Source organism: Vanessa cardui, chromosome 30 (assembly GCF_905220365.1).
Source record: "Vanessa cardui chromosome 30, ilVanCard2.1, whole genome shotgun sequence".
NCBI lineage: Eukaryota > Metazoa > Arthropoda > Insecta > Lepidoptera > Nymphalidae > Vanessa > Vanessa cardui.
Genome location: NC_061152.1, coordinates 1125062 through 1131061, shown reverse-complemented (window position 1 = coordinate 1131061; position 6000 = coordinate 1125062). Strand labels below are relative to the sequence as shown.

At 33.6% G+C, this 6000-nt stretch overlaps 1 protein-coding gene across 1 annotated transcript in view; it reads left to right on the top strand.

Annotated features, from left to right (window-relative positions):
• The first annotated feature begins 533 nt into the window (after positions 1-533).
• Positions 534-6000, top strand: part of LOC124542178 (segmentation protein cap'n'collar-like) — a 142094-nt gene continuing 136627 nt past the window's right edge. The window contains exon 1 of the mRNA XM_047120118.1: positions 534-809. The gene's annotated coding sequence lies outside the window, so the exon portion shown is untranslated. The remainder of the gene's footprint in view (positions 810-6000) is intronic.

Here is a 6000-nt window from a genome sequence, read left to right as displayed (position 1 = left end):
AAAATAATTACACACACACACACACAGACACACACACACACACACACACACACACACACACACACACACACACACACACACACACACGCAGCTAGCGTTATATAATACAGTGTATAATATAAAACGAAAGGGAAAGATGGCTGTCATAACATAATAACTCTATTTCCTTACCATTACAGACCATTAAGCAATAAAACAATCACAGTTCGAAGGCTCACTTCCCGTAGCGTCGAAGGTCAACGAGATTCTATAAATTCAACAAATATTACCATTATACACATTTACCCTATATTCAAATAACCCTACAACACATTTGACATTAAACAGGGAAATAAAAAGATTTACAACTGGCAACACTTGTCTAGCGAATAAAATAAAATTGTATTTATTTTTCTGATATTATAATTCTGTGCGATTTGATAATAAAAATTAATAAGTAACTTAAAAACGTCTGACGTTTGTATTATCGTGATTTTTCACGAGCCCGTGTTATCATTCTTATCAATTGTCAATAATTTAGATCACGTTGTTTACATTGAGCAGCTTAGTCGTACCTTGTCCAACATCCAGTAAGCACGTCTGATACTGTTATAATCCGACGCGAATAAATACGCAAGCTATTTCGTTAATTTCTTGATCACATACGTTCTCTTCAATTTGCCCGCATTATCATTTTGGCGCGTATTCGCTTTTTTTTTTAATAAAATCTTTACAGACTGATATAAAAACTTTTTCGATTGATTAAATTTAACAGTGATTTTTTTAGTGAAGTGTTGTGATCGTGTATTGGATTTTTTCGTTAAATATCTGTGAGTATTTATAAATATGATGTAATCAGTAACACACTTATTGGAAACGGCCGTCTAACATTTGACATTTGGAATATTTTTTTCTTATAACGTATACATTGCCTTCTTATAACGAAACTTTTTTTATTTCCATTCACAAATTCATCAATGGACGTTGCATAATTATTATCATCACTAATTATATTCGACGTAGAATTTACAAGGAATTATTTAAATATTAATGATATTCAGCATTGATTGTTTATTTTATTTATGTTAAGTAAATTTTTATTACTTATATCGACTCACTTCTATACAAATACGACGAGGTACATGGAAAAACCAGTTTCATAACTCACTATCACTTCATATTTAAGTTATTTTAAGCATATTGAGGCAAGTAGGCACTTAAGTATTATCAAGTAACAAGCTATCTTTACTTCAACGATAAAAAGATAATGAAAACTTCAAAAACAATATTTATTTTTGTGACACGATTAGCGCCATCTATACGAATCGTTGAGAACTACGTGAGAAACATTTATTATCTGTATTCTGGTGTGTAATAATATTTAAAAGTATAAAAAAATATTTATTTACCTGTATTGACATAATTTATTAATAAATTTAATTAATTAAAAATTAAAAATCATACATTGCTTTAATTTTTGTTAAATAGTAATTTAATTTATGAATTAAAAGGTCGTTTTATTATTAAAAAATAAAAAAATTTATCTATACTTATATTATAAATATGAATGTAACTCTATCTGTCAGTTGATACAATTTGGTTAAAAATAAGTTTGAACCCTTAGAATATATTAGGAATTCATTTTTAATGCCGCCTATGATACACCCGCAATCAAAAATGGATTCCCTACAAAGGAGTAAAGCTTTTTTTTTATAAGTTGGCGGACGAGCATATGGGCCACCTGATGGTAATTAGTCACCATCACCCATAGACAATGACGCTGTAAAAAATATTAACTATTCCTTACATCGTCAATGTGCCACCAACCTTGGGAACTAAGATGTTACGTCCCTTGTGCCTGTAGTTACACTGGCTCACTTACCCTTCAAACTGGAACACAACAATACTGAGTACTGTTATTTGGCGGTAGCATAACTGATGAGTGGGTGGTACCTACCCAGACGGGCTTGTACAAAGCCCTACCACCAATAAAAGCTGTTATAGAAATGTGCAAGTTATTGATAAATTGTCAATATTTTTTAATAATTATCTGTTTATTAAAAAAGGTTAAGTATACTTCATTAACATAAGAATTAATAATATTAAATGCTTATAAACAAATGTGAACTAAAACTAGTTACTGTATAAATCTTGACCGCGTGCAATGGTGACAAAAAATGACAATTTATAACTTTCGATTATCACGATTGATACAATTTAACTCTTGGTATTATAAGTCGTCGCTTATTGGCCGAAAAGTGATAGTATTATATAACGCGGTCGACCATTGGTCGAAATTTGACAGCAATTCATTTCTACAAAATAGCAGATGATTTGAGAGATACGTAAAAGTAAAAAGTAAAGTAACAGCCTGTAAATTTCCCACTGCTGGAATAAGGCCTCCTCTCCCATTAAGGTGAGGATTTTGAACATATTTTATTATTTACAGTATTGTACTTCTTAAGAAGACGTACAAATATATTCCTTCACATATATATGTACGAGGGACGTTAACTGTATTCTCGGTATCAAGGTGATATACTAATGACAAGGGTAATTTAATTATCTCATTAGTTACTGACACTTTTTGAGGGTGTAAATACAAAATTTCATTTAAATACCACCATTAGTACTCAAGATATCATTGCGAAAACACAACTATGATGACTGTTTCGACAATGATGAAAAAAAATCAAGCATCGCGCAGTGATAAAATTCCTCACAAAACAAGGAAAAACTCAAAAAATTTCAATGAAGAAATGGTGGCTTTGTAATATTTATAAAAGAAAAACAGTTCAAAAACCAAAGTATAAAAAGAATTAATAGGTTCATATAGCTACGAATTGTAAAACAAAGTCGCTTCCCGACCTGAACGCTTGGATCTTTTAAACTACGCGACGCATTTTGATGCGGTTTTCGTCAATAGATAGAGCGATTCGAGAGGAAGCTTTACATATATAATACATGCATATTATATCAGAGAAAAGCCGGTAATTTTAATTTTCCTACACGGACATAAGAATTTTTCTTTCCTCGTCTGATCAATTTAAATTTTGTGTATAAAATCTTATAAGTTAAGAAATGTTTTACCTATGTTTTGTTAGTTTTTATGATTTATTATATACGTTAAAAGAGTACTATTGAATAGTGCTAATTAAATGAATCAAAAACTTGTTATTATGTAAACAATATTTATAACAAGCTACACTACCCGACTTTTAACGGATACTTTTTTTACGAAATATTTACAACAACAACAACAGCCTGTAAATTGCCCAGTGCTGGGCTAAAGCCTCCTCTCTTTAAGGAGGTTTGGAGGAGGAGGGACATATTCCACCACGCTCTTCCATTGGGGTTAGTGGAATACACATGTGGCAGAATTTCTATGAAATTTCTACTTCAATTTATAATTATATAAAAATATTTACACTAACAGACAAATAAGCTATTTAATTGTCAGTACTTGGTGGTAGAGCTTTGTACTACCCCGTACCTACGTAAACCTACCCATGTTATAACTACAGGCACAATCACTCACTTACGATATAGAGTATTTCTGGTTGATAGAATATCTGATGAGCGCCTTTTTTTACCTTTTAAGGAGTACAATACTGTAGTACATTATTTTCTTTTATACTTTTCATTATACTAGATATAATACAGAATGTATTTATATATAATACTAAATATACAATGTTCATAGCTGTGGGATGTAAGGGGGCGCAAACTACACCTTAGTGTCCAAAGCCAACCTTACCTGCCCGTGCTGCATCCTGCCGACCGGCAAAGGAGGCTTTCGCGACCGACTGATGGCGGTATAACCATCAACAAAATAGACGTAGCTAAATACCACAGGCCGGTGACGGGCAGCAGCGTCACCGGTGCGAGAAGCTACGCCCTGCGATCGCCAACCCGCCTGCCCAGCGTGGCGATTATGGGCAATATCCTCCATCTGCAGCACACACGCAAGTCATAGCTTTTTTGTCATCAGACAATACCAACCGCTATGACGCTGCTTTTTAAATCGGTAATATCTTCGAAAATATTAATTTAAATTACACGCTGTACGGGCGATATTGATCTATATTAAATGCATAATGTATTTAAGGTACTTAATTGGATAAGGATTAATGCTGTATTGCCTAAAATCGCTTTGAAAATAAGCCATTTCTCATAAAAAGTAAAAGTAAAAAATGGTGATTTTGGGTTATTCCTAAGAGATAGACATATACCATCATAGTCTTTTTTGTAGACGTATTCAAGATGGACAATACTGTAGTACATTATTTTGATCTATCTCGTAGGGTTCAGCCATGTAAGCGCAAAACATTAACACATTTCTTATTTACGACATCACATTAACATCCTCTAAAATTATCAGTGATTCTCTACTATATTATGCATGTATTATAAACATAATCTTGAAACACTTCCTCTAAAAAAAGATCTAAGCATTTACAGGCACAGACAGACAGCGGTAAGCGACTTTGTTTTATACTATGTTATAATACGCATGACGTAATATATGGCATGTACATGTTTGATCAAATAAATTGTTTTGACAAACTATCGAGCATTTTGAAATGTTTTAAGTCATTTTTTAAGGTCATAAGCGCAATAGTTTGATCCTTGTGATGTTGAAAACGAATGTTCGATTCTGACCCCAAAAGATACCCCTTAAACCAGAAAGGTAACCCCTTTTTCGTCATTTCATCACGATCTTTAGTACAAAGGGCTAAGCCTGTAAACCCACTGCTGGGCGAAAACCTAACATTTTTTCTGTCTGTCTATTTGGCTAATCTCTGGAACGGCTGAAGCGATTTTGTCGAGACTTTCACTGGCAGATAGCTGTTGTATAAGGAGTAACTTAGGCTATTTTTTTTTTAGAATTATACATTATAAAGTCTACAATTTCCAAATACTGTCCAGTACACGGCACAGCTTTCGCGCATGCCAGCACTACACTGATAAATCAGGTGCCTCTAGAAAAGCCAAATGAACAACATCTGACAGCGAATCGACGCGACGTCATTGGTCGAGAGCTTGATTAGTCTGTGACGTCACTGTGGATTGGCGATTGGCGTTTGAACGTCGACGAAACTGTTATCAAGTTTCGGAAGTAAAATTAAAGTGTACATAAGTAGTTAAGTGCAATAGTGTTGTATTACATATATAGATATATTAATCGTAAACTCTTACTAGTGCACACTATAGAGTTATTAAATCACATGAAAAACGTTAATCTATAGTACGTTTACCTTTTTTCTACTTCCATTGGAGGAGGCTATATAGGTTTCCTGTGACTTCCTTCAAACATGTGATGAATTACAAAGACAAATTAATCAGGCCTATTCTTATTTTTTCTTCTATATAATCGAATGGTCAAAAAAGTTGGCGGTTGGCCACAATGGTATGTGGTCACCATCACCCATAGACAATGACGCTGTAAAGAATAGTAACTATTCCTTACATCGTCAATGCGCCACCAACCTTGGGAACTAAGATGTTACGTCCCTTGTGCCTGTAGTTACACTGGTTCACTCACTTTTCAAACCGGAACACAACAATACTGAGTACTGTTGTTTGGCGGTAGAATAACTGATGAGTGGGTGGTACCTAGGCGGGCTTGCACAAAGCACTACCACCAAGTAAATAATATTCTTATTTTTATAGAAAATAATCATACGTAGTAAATAAATGGTCACATACTATGGTACTAAAACTATATTTTAACGCGAACCAGTTTACGAGGTCATTTAACGCGCTATTGTACTCCTTAATTTAGCGGTATTATACTCGACGCATGCGTATTAGGAGTTGAGTCATACTCGGTAAAATAACAAATCACAATGTCAGTTTTTCCTGTTTCTCCGTCGATACTGTACTGGGTTTGTCCTTGCTACATAATTATACTAATATTAGTGTATCTCTACGACGTACAACGTAAATTAAACAAAATTGTTCTGTATAGATATACAGAATATCTATTTCTTTACACAGTATAAAACAAAGTCGCTTACC